The sequence below is a fragment of the Camelus ferus genome, chromosome 20 (assembly GCF_009834535.1).
Source record: "Camelus ferus isolate YT-003-E chromosome 20, BCGSAC_Cfer_1.0, whole genome shotgun sequence".
Classification (NCBI taxonomy): Eukaryota; Metazoa; Chordata; class Mammalia; order Artiodactyla; family Camelidae; genus Camelus; species Camelus ferus.
Window position 1 is genome coordinate 34531559 of NC_045715.1, and position 16632 is coordinate 34548190.

Sequence of the window (16632 nt, forward strand, 5' to 3'; positions counted from 1 at the left end):
GGGTGGGGGGATCCCTCTCCTCCATGTGGCCCTGGTGAGTATGTCAATCTCCACTTATTGTCCCCTCCATTCCAGCCACTGGCCAGTGGTGGACCAGCTAAAGGACTTTATTTCCCAGGATGCAGCAACTGTTCTGAAGGATGGGAATTGAGTCCAAGGTCAGCCAATGGAAGTCCTTGCTATTTTTGTCCTGAAATGTTCAAAATTTGTATTGGAGAGAGTAGTCAACTCTTCCTCTTGGGGCATGAGTTCCTGGTGTTGCCAGAGCCGTCATTCCTGCCAGTGCAGAGAACATGCCTGAGAAGGTCAACCAAAGCGAGTGACAAGACAAGACAAGGGACGCTGAGAGAGCAAAGCTCTGGCTAGAAGAACTGAAGCCCTTGAACTCCCACCAGCTCATAAAGTCCATTTGTTTTTTGTTACGGAGGTGAGTTTCTTAAAAACTATTTAGTTGATTTTCTATTTTGATAGTCTCAATTATCAGTGCTCCCTGACACATCCACTCTAACCTCACTTCCAACCACCGCTATGCACTTCATCTTCTCAGTTCATCCCAAACACCAGACCTGCGTCCAGATATTCTAAGACCCGCCACGAGTCTGCAGTCAGTCAGTGCAGAAAGCATCTGCTCCTCATGTTAAATATCAGCTTCAAAATACAAAGGCTCAATCCAGTTTAGGGACTGGGAGGATTGTTTTGAGGTGCCCCTAAAATCATAGGAGGTAGGAGACTGACTTTATAGACAAAGAGTCTGTCATGTGAGGGGCAAACATCCTGTCAATGATCTTATTTGAGTCTCAGAATAACCCCATGAGAGAAATTTTAAAATGTGATCAAAAAAGGAGCTATCACATAGACTTAGCCATTCTATCAAAGTACAAATCCTCAACAAACCCGTGACAGGGTATTTTACCTCATTAAGCTGTAGGACTTAATATGAGCATAGATTCAACCACGAAGGTGTGAAGGTATACGGATATCATAGTATTGCAAGCAATCACTAGGTTCCTTTTGAATGAAAAGATACATGCAGATTTAAGTTTTCCACCCAGTGGGTTTTTCTGGGTTATTCAAGTATAATAATTTTCATAACCAATCTAATATTTCTTGTATAATATTTGAGCAAATCTTTAGTTGACGGTTTCAACTCTCTAGAGAGAGCCTTTCAAATTAAAGAATATCTTAATTAGACCTATGCTACGTGGTGAACTACAGAGAAAATGAAAAAGGGCACATGTGCTGTTGATAAAGTTGACATTCACCATGAGATGGTGGGCTATATATTTTTCTGACTTACGTAATGAAATGCTATTTATCAGCAAGGAGAGTCCCACGGGGGATTCACAGGAATCCTTGGAGGTCGGGACCTTGACTTGGGCTCAGGAGTCAGGGACAGTTGAGGACAGTAGAGTCTGGTGGCTCTCTCTCTCCTGCTCTCTGACCCAGCTGTGCACTGAAAGCAGACATAAAGTCCCTCTTTATGAGGATGAGGCAATTCCCTGGAGCCATGTCCCCCCAGTTCCAGTAACGGGGTACCTCTTCATGAAGATCTGTGGTTATCAGCATGATCACGGCACTTGCTAAGCGTCTTCTCAGAAATCTGTTTTGACAAGTGCAATTATCAGAGTTTAGAAACTGCCCCTGAAATGTAAAGTTGTAGAACTACAAACATTTATTTCATCTGTAGTTTACAAATATTTATTTAACATGCTGGTTTATCAAATTTGTTCTGAGTTCTGAGCTGTTTCTCTGTAACACAGATGTGACCAACCTACGGATCTAGTGGCAAGTGACAGAGAACACACTTTGGTGTGTGTGGTGATAGACGACCTTTACAGGCTCCCTCCCCCCTCTTTACCTGTCACAGCAACCAGATGAGATTAACCCTTTCATCACACTGATTTTAGCAGGGAAGACACCTAGGCATCAGGGAGTTTTACTGTAATGCACAGTCACACAGCAATGTCATGGCGTGCTTGGCCTAAGACCTCAAAAGTCTGACTCTGCGGCTCCCACGTCCAATTCCCATACTATATGGCCTCCATTTGGTGCTTCCTCATTGTTGGTTGTGCATTGGTTACTTGCCACAATGGCTCATTTATAAATGCTTGAATATAAATTACAGTACAGTTTGGGAAGTTTGTACGGAGCTCATACCCCTCTACAGAGCTCATTGGCCAGACCATCGCTAAATTAGGGTGTGACTCCAGATGCCATTAGGCCATGCAATGTCTCAGTATCTTGCTCCGGAGAATGGCCACAGGAAGAAGCAGTCCATCACAAACCGGAGGATGACATAGGGAATCAGGTTAGCTGGCCTCGGAAGCTGTTCCCTGGGGCTGAGCCAGGTCCTTGTAGAAGCTGATGGTTTTCTCGGGTGATAAAGGCAACGTGGAGCGGCAACGTGGAGCGTCATCGTTCCTGCGCCCTAGATGCTCAGCTGGCAGCCCAGAGCCCCAACACCCGCCCGTCCCAGGTGACACTCAGAGCCCCCAGCCCTCTTGGCATCTTCTGGGTTCTTGTGGCGAGATACCAGGTCCTCGCTCAGCAAGGGAGCTCACTCCTATTCAGGTTGTGGGTTTTTTTTTTTTTTTTTTAACTTCTCAAAAGTTAAAAAGTCTAACAGTAAAGCAAGTCCATGTTCTGATCTGCTGGTTTTATTTTGCCTCTAACTTGCAGTCTTTAATATTGCAACATGTTTTATATTTTATTCATCCACTCATTCACAAAATCAGTACTGCGTGTACACCAGGCACGCACGGAACCGTGACAGCTGACTTCAGATACTGAGAGCTCTGATCTGTGGGAGCTGTCAGGGAGGGGAAACCTGAGACTCTGTTCTTTTGCAGAAGTTACTAAATATCCAGTATACATTTTAACTTGCATTTTATGGGAGGCAAGGGACATTACAGTTTTAGGAAAAACTACCGGGGGTCAGGTGTGGTGGTAGGTCCTTTACCTGTAGCTGCCCCTCACTTCAAGATTATGAAGTTGATATTATTTCTCCATCATCACTTCCTCTTATTTACAAATAAGGAAACGAAAGGCCAGGCAGTTAAGATGGCAGGAAAGCTCACACAGCCGAAGTAGGGTGAGCCGGCTCGTTCAGAAGCTCATGTTTCTGTCAAGAGCCAGAGTCTCCTGTTCATTCTAGTAATTCGGAGGGTAGATTGCTTGTAACACGTGTCAGGGAAAGGGGCCGAGGAGGCAGTGACCTTGAACCCTAATCCATAAAACCCAGGATCATTAGAGAGAAACTTTAAGAGAAAGAGTCGTGGAACAGTCATGTTTTAAGTCAATTCATACAAGGTGCATTTACTAGGAGTTGTAGACTGTCTGAATTCTCTCCCCAGTCAGAACTCAAAAGGTGGGGTTTGCTTGGAAGATAAATAGATTGATTGATAGAGAGAGAGATGGATAGTGGTTTTAGAGAGGAATGGGAAGGGTGGCGTTAGCGGAGAGAGAGTCATGATTATATTTGGGAAAATAATTGGATGTTTAAACCTGTCTGTAGGCAGAGTGCAGGCCATCTCAGAAAGCAAGAGAGAGTGGCAGGGAGGCCTAGAAGACACACATTCCACAGGCAGAATATGAGCATCTTAATCAGAAGGGAGAGCAGCCACGAAGTGTGAGGTCGTTAGTTTTATGGGCTCAGTAATTTCATATGCTTTTTGACCTTTTAGGGTCAGCCTTGTAGCTGTCGTGGCACCTGTGGGAGTGCCATTCAGCAGCTACTGTATTACGGTGGGTGTCTATTGAAGATCAAGGTCTACTGGGCGTTGACTCTCCCGCCATCTTGGTGCTAACTGCTGTGTCCTTCTTTTAATGGTTGTGCCCTGCTCTCTTCCCTCCTGTCTCAACAGTATGTGTCCAATAGACGCTGAACAGAATTAAACTTTCACCAGACACTTTCTCTGAAGACTGCATTGCCAGTCAGTCATCAACATTGTATGCCTTATTTCCAATAACATTCTTTTTGTTGGTTTTCATAGTGATGAGTGAGGTCTCCTTTCCATCATTTGGCAAATGATTTTCCAAAGCCCCATCCATACCAGTGCTGTCTGCAGTATCTGGAACTCAGAGTATCCTCTTGGAGTTTCCACTCGTGGCACCGCAAAGGGCTGATGGCAATTCAGAGGGAGGAAAAGAGGGGGCTCTTCCCTCATGTACATGAGTGAGTCCACAATCCCCCAAATTCTTCATCCTAAGACCCACCAGGTCAGGGGAGGATATAGATATGGAGGAGAAAGGATATATTCCCCATGATTTTGTCAAAGTTCTAAGAGAAAAGATCATATAAGGAAGAAACCAAAAGCCAGCAACTCCGGAGAAAGGTTCTGAATTATCGGGATCAAGGACACAATACCTTCTCTAGGATGACATTTCACCTCCTTCTTTATAGTCAATAATTGGTTAGAAATAAGTGGAAAAATAACAAGGACTCAACTTCCCCAGCTTTCCCCCTGCACCTAATGATGCTGACTCGCTGGGGCAGACGATCTGCGATTGGCTGTGCACGTGTATATGCCATAAGGTGTCGGCACACAGCCCCCAGGTGGTCCCCTGGACAGCTCTACAAGGCAACGTTTTATTCCGAAGTTTGAGGTGGTTCTCCAGGGATTCTAGGTTCTTTTTACAGCACTGGACAGCTGGGAATCCCCAGTATGACATTAGTTAAAATTGTAACTGAGATCTCTGTTTTCAAACTAGCCTGGTTAATACTTGACAGGTGGCAATGTTTGAAGACTGCCTTCTGAGAGTGAGTTTACAAGAGCACCCCAGGCACCCTCTGCAGAAGTATTTGTGCTAAATTCACAATCCCTTTATTATTTTTTTTTTCTTTAGAGTCCGGTGTAGTTTACATCTGTTTGCCCCATGAGTCCACTCGTAAAACAAGAGACGAATTAACAGTTTGTAAGGATTCTTAGGGACTTCATATGTTTGTGGAAATGAAACTAATTCAGCCTCACTCCAATCTAACTGCTGCTGCACACCGAGCACAGCGCCCTGCCACCCAGTGGGCTCCGCTAACGGTTGTTGACTGACTGATAAACAAGTTCCAGGGTTCTAATTGGCCCACGGCCTCCCCGGCTGCTCTGGTGATATATTGCTTTGGGTGGAAGAGCCAGCCTATATCACTCAGAAACAAGCCAAACAAAACTAAACAAAAAAAGAGTTTCGTATGGATAAAACAGGTGTGATGCTTGAGCCTTCATCCGCCAGCTCCTGGCCCCCTCTCCTTCCTGGGAAGCCCTCGGTGGGAGCACTTAGACCCAGTGAGGATGTGCTAATAATGTGAGCCCAGAGGAAGGGCCTGGGGCCACCTGGGGAGCCAAGAGAGGGCAAGTTCAGCTCAAGGGAGAGGGCTCGAACTCAACAAATGTTTCCTGAGCAACTTCTGGCCAGGCTAGACAGTGGAGAAGCAGAGATAAAGACACACTTCTTATTTTTCAGAAGCTCTGAGTCCAGTGGGGTAATAGACAAACATGTATGAGACTCGCACTAAGTGTTTATTTGAGAGGTTCGATGTAAGGAAGCGTCTTAGGGGGTCGCCCAGTACACTGGGTGGGTGAGGGGATTCAGGGAAGCTTTCCTGAGCTGAGCTTTGAAGAAGAAAGAGAAAGGATCCCAGTGAAGATGCCGGGGTGGGCCCTAGCAGGAGAGGAAGAAGGTGGGCACAGGGGAAGCCTGGGAGGATGAGAATGGCTCCGTACCCACGAATTGTGCACTTTGTAGAGGCCCTTCCCAATACGGCCTGTCTGCAGTGTTGGAACAGACTGTTACACTTGTAACAGAGAAGAGCACGCCCTACTCCGTGTTGGATCTGTTCCTTTAGCTCTAACCCTGCTGCGTTGCCTGTGCTGAGTCCTGCTGGCTCTGCACCTGTTGTAAAAGAATGTTGCCTGCAGCCCGAAATACACAGGGCAGCCCATTCTCAGGGCTCTGATCTTTAAAGGCATAACATTTTTCCATTAAAAAGTTGCAGAACAAAGAATAACATTTGTCTTGTTGGAGGTTTACGGGAACATGGTGACCACTGTGGACAGGAAGGGCCTGCGCCCGGGGTGGGAGCCTATTCCTGACTTACCTCACTCCCTCAGTGTAGGTCACTCTGGGCAGGTTGTGTCCTGAGGCATGTCAAAAAAAGAAACTTCTAGAAACTTCTTTTTACTCTGAGGGGAGCAGTGATGGAGTGTCTTGTCAGGAAACGCACTTGCCTTAATGACTCATAGAAACAGCTAAGTTCTTCCTTGCTGTCCGATAGTACTGGTCACGTGATCCAGACACTTCCTGCGGAAAAGTGGTAGTTTGCTCGGGGTTTCAGGATTAGACCCCTCAGCCATGCAGACTTCCATCAGAGGGAGGTGGGCAGGTGGACTCTGGAAACTAAAGGAGATGCTAGACTGGTGGGGATTCCAAAAATGGTGGAATTTTGAGAACTGGGGCCAGAGAATCTGCCATTCAAAGTACAGTCTGTGGAAAGGCGGGGTGGGCAGCCCTGGGGGGGTGGTTGTTAGAAATGCAGAATCTCAGGCCCCACCCCAGCTCTTCTAAGTCAGAGGCTACATTCCAGTAAGACCCTCAGGTGATTCCTGTGCATAGTAACACTTGAAAACCACTTGTCTGGTCTGCATCCTTGACTATGAGGATGCTTTTTAAAAAATTTGTGTTTAATGGAGGTACTGGGGATTGAACACAAGACCTCGTGCATGCTAAGTGTGCACTCTACCACTGAGCTCTACCCTCCCCACCACAAGCCCTCCTACAAGGACGCTTTTTAAGAGAAGGGAACACTTTAAAAAAATACTTCTGCACTCTGAGCCCTTTCTTGTGCTCAAAGCCAGCCTTCTCGCCCCTCTCACCACTCCCTACCTCTGCCCCCGTCTGTCCACCCAGGTCATACATTCTGGCCCACGGCCATCCAGATCCTGCCAGGAGAAGGCTCATTCTGCAGCTGAAGCAGTTGATGTGGGAAAAGCCCTCAATTCAGATCATAAGAACCAAATCCAGGCCTTGGTTCTGCAGACTACTGAAAAATAAGTCTTTCCATTTCTCTAATAAAGCCCATTTTCCTGGGTGCAGAGATGAAACGAAATAGTGTGTGTGAAAGAACTTTGGGAGCTGTAAAGCATTAAAGATACAGCTAAGGTCTTGTAACCCGCGAGGGGTTACTTTTGAACACATGCTGTTGATAAAGGGGTCAGTATCATAGTGTGAAGGTTAAGCGCGTGGGCTCAGGGCTGGAGTTCAAATCCCTGAGCTGCCGCTCCCCGGGTTGACCGCGTTTGACTCAGATTCCTCATCTGTAATAGAACCTACCTACTACTATGATGGGGCTGCCACGAGGAGTGAAAGAATTAACGTGGATGGCGAGGCTCAACGTGCCTTATCAGTGTCGGCTGCGATCACCGCTTGTCCATATATGTTTGTAATATCTGTAAACATGAGCTATGATTACTGCTAAGTGTGGGTGACTTTACATCTGGGAATGTTACGTACATCATCTGTAAAGGAAAAAAAAAAACAAGGATAAATGATCAGGGGGGAAAAACTCAGAGGCACTTCAGGGCAGGGGAGAAGAAAGGGAAACAGGCAGATACATAGAGATCCAGAGAAACAAACGTAGGATAAGAGGCAGGCTTTGTGAAAAGCAGCCCTGGGAAGGGAAATGGGTAGACTTTATGTTATTCCAGAAAAATAAGCATTTGGAGGGGATCATGGTGCCAGGAAAGGATTATTTGTCACAGCTGAGAGCCGACAAAGACTAGAATCCTGTATCAGGTGATAAGCCACCTGCAGTGACAGAACTGACCTTGTGCACGGAGGCTATTTCTACATATTATAGAAGTCATCATGCGTGTCCTTAAATAAACCAACCCGTGTTGATAGGAAGATGGTTTTATGTAACAGAACAAAATGATGGGAATGCATTGAAATGTACTTACCTTAGATCTCCAGAAAGCTTTACATGCCTGCATTTATGCCAGCATTTCCCTCTGCATGGAAGTTTATGCTTTCAGTCACTAAGCCAGACTCCTGACCTTAATAGTTTCCTCCCAGGCCACATGGATGACCACAAGAAGTCTGTAAGATCTTCCTATGGCCCTGGGAATCCCTGTTCCAGCCATGGCTCCAAGGCCATCTTGCTCATTCCAACCACTACTCTCAGCTGCTCACATCTGCTTTTAGTCCTGGTCCTGCTTCCCAGGATCCTCCTCTGTCTAGTCTCCTTGGAGGGAGGGTTTGATGTCCGCATGGGTCGTGACTTTCCAGACAGCTGATTACTTCCTTCTCTGTGCTACATGTAGCAAATCCTAGCCTCGTCCAGCTCCAGAGTTTCTGCTTTGTGGGATTTAGACAGCCTCATCCAAGGTACTTCCCCTGTACTCCTGGCCATCAGGTTGAAGACAGCAGTCTTAAATGATGGTAGAGTCAGTCCTCCTACTTTATAAATGTCCTGAGATTGGATCGGACTGACAGGAAACTGACAACAGTGCTGATCAGGGCTAGTCCTGTGAGAATTTTCCACCTGGGGAACGTTACGTGTTGTCCCTCCCTCTTGAACTCCAGGACACCCCTGTTCACTCTGGAGGCTCCCTTCCTTTCCTTCAGTGCCCTCGTTCTGTCTTATGTTGAGCACAACCCTCCACCCCTGGACTCTACTTACCGTTGGTCTGCTTTGGTGTCTGAAATTCCACCCTCACACATCCATTTCTTAATGTAAATACCTCTCAGAAGAGTATTAGTAATTAAGTCGTGAACAAACCTTTGGGAGAGGTTGGTAAATGGGCATCCAACGCCTTAACCTGTTTAAGATTTGACTGGATGGAACAAAATTCTACAGGTTCTTATTGGAACAAATGTCATCTTGTCAAGAGAGAAGGCGAGTGGGCTATCTAATCCAGACATCATCATTCTGTGGCTGCATTCTGCAATAAATGGGTCATAATGAGAAGGGATTCTGAGAAAACTCCATCCTGTCTTTTCCAGGTGGTAATTACAGCAGCAGGATCCCTTTCCAGAGTTCTATAAAGTAATTTTACATATGAAATTCCGTGGATTTGTGTTTGAGGCATTTAATTCTTTCTTTCTTTTTTTTTTTATTGGGGGAGGTAATTAGGTTTATTTATTTATTTAATGGAGGTACTGGGGATTGAATCCAGGACCGCATGCATGCTAGGCATGCGCTCTACCACTGAGCTATACTCTCCCCTCTAATTCTTTCTTGAGTCCAAAGGACTAACACAGGTCCGTTGAGAATTCAGCTAACAGCCTCGCCCACTGGAACCAGGGTGCCAGGTCAAGTCTTACTAAGAACATGTGCCTTGGATGCAAATCAAAACCACAATGACATATCACCTCACATGTGTTAGAACGGCTATCATCAAAAAGAGAAGAGATATCAAATGCTGGCAAGGATGTGCACTGTTGGTGGGATTGTAAACTGTGCAGCCACTGTGGAAAACAGCAAGGAGGTTTCTTGAGAAATTAAAAATAGAACCACCATATGATACAACAATTCTGATTCTGGGAATATATCCGAAGAAAATGAAAATGCTATCTCCGAGACATATTTGCACCCTCATATTCATAGCAGCATTATTTACAACAGCCAAGATATAGAAACAACCTGCGTCCATCAACAGAAGAAATTGATTAAAAAGTCGTGAACTATAAGGAGATGGAATATATACCAAGGAATACTGTTCAGCATTAAGAAAGGAGGAAATCCTGCAACTTGTGACAACGTGGGTGAATTTGGTGACCATCATGGTAGGTGAAATAAGTCAGACATAAAAATGTGAGTATTGTATGCTCTTACTTGTGGACTCTAACAATAGCAGCAAAAAACAAACAAACAAACAAACAAAAAAAACCAACTCATGGACAAAAGATCAGATTTGTGGTTACCAGAAACCAGAGGTCAGGGGAAGAAACATTGGATGAAGGTGGTCAAAAGGTACAAAATTTCGGTCACAAGATAAACAAGTCCTAGGGATGTCATGTACAACGCGATGATACCATGTACAACGCGATGATGTCATGTACAACGAGATGATGTTATTTGCAATGCGATGATGTCATGTACAACGTGATGACTGTAGTTAACGCTGCTGAATGATATAGAGGAAGGTTGTTAAGAGAGTAAATCCTAAGCGTTCTCATCATGAGGAAAGATTTTTCTCCATTTATTTAATTCTGTATCCATATGAGAAGACAGATATCACTAAACTTACTGTGATCATCATTTCATGATGTATGTAACTCAAATCATAATGCTGCACACCTTAATCTTACACAAGGCTGTATGTCAAGTCTGTTTCAACAAAACTGGAAAAATATGTGCTTTGATAAGGAGTAATTTAGTAGCATTTGCAGACACTTTCCCCACAGAAGTTCTGGGAGACAGTTTTGGATCTGCTGGTCCAAAGTGTGCAGAAGTGAGCTCACAGACGAGACCAAAGCCATCAGTAGATAAAAAATGATTGGGATCAATTATTACGTCTCTTATGAAAATGTTTCCGCTGAGTGGACTCAGTGTGTTTAGACTATAGACTCATGAGCTGGAAAAAAATAATAGAGGATGAAACTCTGCTGGGCATCCTTTCCTTTGATTCTTTTTTATTTTAATTAAGTATAGTTGATTTAGAATGTTCTGTTAATTTCTAGTGTACAGCAAAGTGATTCAGTTATACAAATATGTATGTATTATATATTCTTTTTCCTATTGGTTTTTCATTATAGGCTATTACAAGATATTGAATATAGTGCCCTGTGCTGCACTCGCTCTCCTTTGGCTCTTAAAAGCCTCCCGTAGCCACAGATTACGTCCACGCATACATTTCAAGATATCGGGGTGTTTTTCATTTCATTCAGGTGTGTGTCCTCTCTGTCTCTTTGCAGCTCACCTCTCTCTCTCTCTCTGACTCTCCTGAATTATTTAACGTTTTTCCCCCAGTTAATCTAAATTAGAGTTGTTGTTGTTGTTGTTGTTTAAGTGGGGGTGGGGGATGGGAGGAAACTAAAAATAGGCACTGAAGCCAGGATATATTACACCAACCGCTTTTGCCTCTGGTGCTTACTGGAGTTTCCTTTGTTGTCTTGTTTGATTGTTTCATTTATATGGCAGGTTAGACAGCAACAGACTTCTGTTATTGCCTTTTCTCAGTGGTGGATTTTTTAGGCTCGGATCCCCTGAGGCAGCCACTCCCCATCCACAGCTGGTGACGAGAGGCAATGTTGCTCTCCATCCTTACACCTACTGGAGGGAGATCGACAGGGGTGCTATTAAGTGGCATAGGGTGTCTCCATTTTTAACTGTTTAGGCTTTTGTGGAGAGAGAGAGAGAGAAAGAGAGAGAGAGAGAGATCACTGAACAAGTTGCATCTTCTCGATTCTTTAGGGACCACATTAGCAGATGCTGGAGTACGTGTTCCTTTATCCATGTCTTCTGACTGCCAACTTCCATCCCCTCCTTTAAGGATGCTCTGATTTCTTCTGCTATTTTTCAATCATCAGAAATGATTTTGCAGTCAAATCACAGTCGAAGTATGTTAAAGCGAAGAGGATGTGTGTAAGGGGCAGGGTCTTTGAAACAAAAGTGAAAGTCCAAGGACCAAAATTCAATCCTTGGGGCTCTTTTAAAAAATGCTCCCAGGAAACTTTGGGTCATGGGTTGCTTTCTAACTTTCCGTTACTCTTTTAGTTAATGCAGACACAGAGCATCATCCGTGGCATAAAACTGGGAATGAGGAGATTTATGGATGGAAAAGAAATGAAACTTTGTGAAATTAAACAGATGAGATGGCTCTGGTAATACCCAGGCGATAAAGTACTGCACATCGAGAAAAGACCCCACAGAATCTTGGTCCTTAGGAAAGGGCTTCTGACCTCCAGTCCTGTCTCCTTCAGGATCTCAAATGCCTTTTTATTTCTTTTTAATCCATGGAGCAGAGAGCCAGGGTAAAGAACCTCCAAACAGTCACTAAGTTTTGTCTGCTTGTCTTTTGCTAAGGACACTAAAAACGAGGTGAGGGAAAGTAAGCTTACAGAATCTCATCTAGTCTCCAGAGCAATTTAAGACCAAGATGACTATGAGCACCTACTGCATGCGCAGCACGGAGACATAAGCTAACATACCCCCAAAGGAAACGTTTCACAATTTTTTTAAAAGAAGAGACACCCTGGAACCAGGTACCTGAATTTAAAACCATAAGATAGAGATGACAAAGGTTCTTAAGGAGATTACAACAGAGAAGTAGGAGGAGACTCTTTAGTAATAACAGTGCAAGTCACCAGGTAACAAGAGCTCACGTTCAGCCCCAGAGAAGGTCAAGGAGGCTCGGGTGGTTGAGATGGCCTGAGTGTGATGACTTCATTACTGGGAATTGAAAAATGAGTCGGATTTGGATGAGTATTATAGGCTATTAAATGTCTCCCTCCTCCTACACTGTTGGTGGGATGTAGTTTGGTGCAGCTAGTATGGAAAACAGTGTGGGGATTCCTCAAAAAACTAAAAACAGACATACCATGTAATCCAGCAATCCCACTCCTGGGCATAGATGCAGAGAAAACTCCAATTTGAAAAGATACATGCCCCCCCGTGTTCATAGCAGCTCTATTTTCAATAGCCAAGATATGGAAGCAACCTAAATGTCCATCAACAGATGACTGGATAAAGAAGTTATGGTATATTTATACAATGGAATACTACTCAGTCATAAAAAGTAATGCCATTTGCAGCAACATAAATGGACCTGGAGATCATCATTCTAAGTGAAGTAAGTCAGAAAGAGGAAGAAAAATACCATATGATATCGCTTATATGTGGATTCTATTTTAAAAAATGGCACAAATAAGCTTATTTACAAAATAGAAACAATCTCACAGACATAGAAAACAAACTTATGGTTACCAGGGAGGAATGGGGAGGGGGATAAAGTTGAAGTTTGGGATTTGCAGATACACACTACTATATATAAAATAGATAATAGATAAATGACAAGGTCCTACTGTATAGCACAGGGAACTATATTCAATATCTTGTAATAGCCTAGAGTGAAAAATAATATGAAAAGGAATATATATATATATATACATATACACATAATATGTATATGTGTACCTATATATAAACCATAAAATGTGGGCTAAACTCGGCTCCATCTTTTAGAAAATGCCTTAAGTTCTGTCCATTGTCTTTTTTGAATAAGCCAGATAGATGCCCTTAAGTATTCCAAACTCACCTTCTGAGCAGAATGAAACACTGGTGGCGTCGCGCTGCAGTACACCAGCGTGAGAAAGGCTTTCCCGTTCTGTGACTTCAGTTGCTTCCATTGTTGAATAGTCTGGAATGGGATGTTGCAACATTTTAAAACTGTGAATCCCTTTCATAGCAACTTAATCTTGAGAACCCCTAGGTAATTTATAAATCACTTCATTATCGTTGTGTGGCACGGAGTAAGGAAATTTTACAAATAAATATATTTCATTTAAGGACAGTATGTAATTTTAAATTTTCTGATAAAGTACATTCCTATATAGTATTTAATAACATTTATGACATACAAAGTTAAACTTTTTCCCATTTAATAAGTATGCACTGTTTAGTTTACTATTGAATTATGTAAAACAAGGCATTATTTGTATACAAATAAAAAATTTTTAAAAGATGTTGAATTTGGTTTCAGAGGCATCTGTGTTAAAATACGAATTGACGTCTAACCATGTTTTACAGCATCAGAATCTATGAAATACTATTATAACCTCCTGTTTGGAATTTTGTACTTTATGCTAAAGTAATTATTTTTAAATATTTTTTTTCTGTTGTGTTTCTAAAGGACAAGGAAAGAGACAACATTTGGGGATACTGTTTGCATTGTGACTCTGTAAATAATACATCTCAGATGTGGGTAGTCTTTGTTCCCAACAAATAAACGGCCAAATCGGCCAAAATAAGTGTCACATTTCTAAGTAATAATAAGTGTTACATTTGTTTTGAAGGATTGGAGATAAAGTTACATAAGCACTCCGATGAGAATGAATGCACTATGTGGGTTCAGGGAGCCTGTGTAGGGAGCTAGCATAGTGTGATGTTAAGGGGGGGGGGCCTAAAGCCAGGCACCCAAATGTAAACTCACCTTCTCCAAGTTCTAGCTGTGTGACCTTGAGCAAGTGACTTAACCTCTCTGTGCTTCAGGGTCCTCATCTGTAAAATTGGGAAAACAGTAGTGCTTACCCTATGAGATTACTAGGAGAATGAATAAATTAGTATTTTTAAAGCAATTAGAGTAGTGCCTGAGACATAGTGCATATGAGTATTATAGACATTAAACAACCATTTATATTCTTCTTGCTAATTTGTATTAAAGTTGAAATACCAGTGGTATTTTTATATCTATTATTCGTATAAACTACATCCTGATGTCTAAGAGTAAAAATAATTTTTAAGTGTGTCATCGCTAAAATTACAATGAGATTTTTCTGCTAGATGGCCAACCCCGGAGGCTGGGTCACACGCGTACTCATAGACTCTATCAGCCAGCATGCAAATCCTGTCTTGCTTGCATATGTTCTAGCTCCTTCTTTAAGGGAAAACTTTCCAATAATTACTTTTTAACTGAAATGGAAACTAATGTCACGGCTACATTTTTAAAACAGGAATTTCCTGGAACACGTTTACAAACCCTATGATTTGGAATAGCAGGTTGACAGTATCTTTAGCTCTGAAGGCAGCTTATAGAAACTTGGGAAAGCTTGATTTGATTTTCATTGAATACAGGGGGAAAGTTTCTATTCCTTTCGAGCTTATACACTCTCAGGGCTGCTTTGTACAGTTGTGCAGGCTGTCTACTGCACATCTCCAGAGCTTCTGAGCTATTTCCTATGTGAATGCTGCCAGTGGAAGTGTGTAACTGGGCAGCCCTGTGTAATTACACACCAGCCCCTGCATAATCCCCTGCGCCCTTGATTACGACACATCTCGTCCCTCGGTCACATGGCAATCCTCCTTCAAATACATGGAGATAGTGATCATATTATTCCAAGTCTTCTCTTTTCCAAGTTCAACATCATAACTTTCAGCAAGCCTGCCTCATTTGGCATGTTTCCAAGTCCTTCGTTTGTCCCTTCAACACTGAGTCTTGACTCTGATTCTGGGTCAAGTGGTACACCAGGCTTTGGTGACACTGCACTTAATAAGGAACAGCCTCTACCCTCCAGGACTGTATATTCCATGTCCCAGTTTGTTGAGTTCCCCTTATCTTCTGCCCAGGACTCACCAACATACTTGCTTGATGAAGTCTGAATTGCATCTAGCTTTCTTGATCGCCTCAGCCTACTGCCAGGCTTGGTGGGCGCCCCAACTCACATATTCTGTGCTTAGCCCCCCCTCCCTCTGCCTCTCAGACTTTGGCAGCTTAGTCTGTAAAGCTTACATTTGTTCCTGCTGAATTTTATCCTCCGAGGATTTAGTCTAGCAAGTCCCAGATATGAACTTTTCAAAAATATTCAATATATTCACTGCCATTCCAAATGATACAGCATTTTAGATCATCCATTAAAAAAGGCGGACAGGGCAGGGTTGAGGATGAAGCCCTGCCCTGTCCAGTGGCCACTGCCCGTGGCGTCTGCTGTTTGCTCACTGACCCTAGAAATAAACAATCAGTGGTCCTCAACCTTGTCCACAAATCTCTCATGAGAATCTTTTCAAATATTTTCCCCAAATCTCATTTCTGCATCAGTCACATTTCCCTAATTTTTGGTCTAAGGATCCCGTCAAAAGAAGAACTGAAGACTGGAAAAATTGCTTGTGTTTGATGATCCCACGTGAGTTCTTAACGATCACTCCTACATCATTCTCCAGCGATTCCTAAGCCAGCCCTTTAATTAAAAGTCCTGATTGTTTTGGGGAAAGGAGTACTAGAATGAAGTGCCTTAGTAGGATGTTTGCAAAATCTTCCTTTATTCCTCTTAAAAATCACCCCAGCGGCTCCAGGCCATCAGTGCTTCTGGAATTTCTTTCTTTCTACGTTGCCTCTAAGATCGGGGATTATGGCTCAGGCAGCTCGATTTCTACTCCTCTCTGCAGAGATAAAGGCAAATAGAACTCTCCAGAGCTGCCGGGAAACTTCCCGTGCCTCAGACAAGATCATCCTAATTAATAATAATCACAATAATTTTGTGCTTTGCATTTTATCCAGGGACACCTGAACAGCCCGATGCTTTATGAACATTATTTAATTAAGCCTGATGACAACCCCGGGAGGGGAACTGGAAAACTGAAAGACTGGCTTAATCTCCGAGTGGGTAGGGAGACATGTCAGGAGCAGAAGGGTGATGGTGCAGGAGACGGGCTGGAGCGTTAAGTCGAGAGCGGGGATTGATGGCAGATGTGTACCTAAACCTTTCTAACCAGCCACCAGCCTCACACCTGGAAGAAATTCTCCTAGCTCAGTCCTTCTGGAATGCTCCTGTGGCATTTTATGCTTGAAGTCACCCCAAAATAATAATGATGTTCTATGTGATCCAATATTCTTGATGTGGCTTTGACTATACTGAAGAAAATGCTAATTAAACAAGGTTTATATTTATTTCCTCTTTCGTTCTCTTACTGTCCCCTCCCTCCCCTCC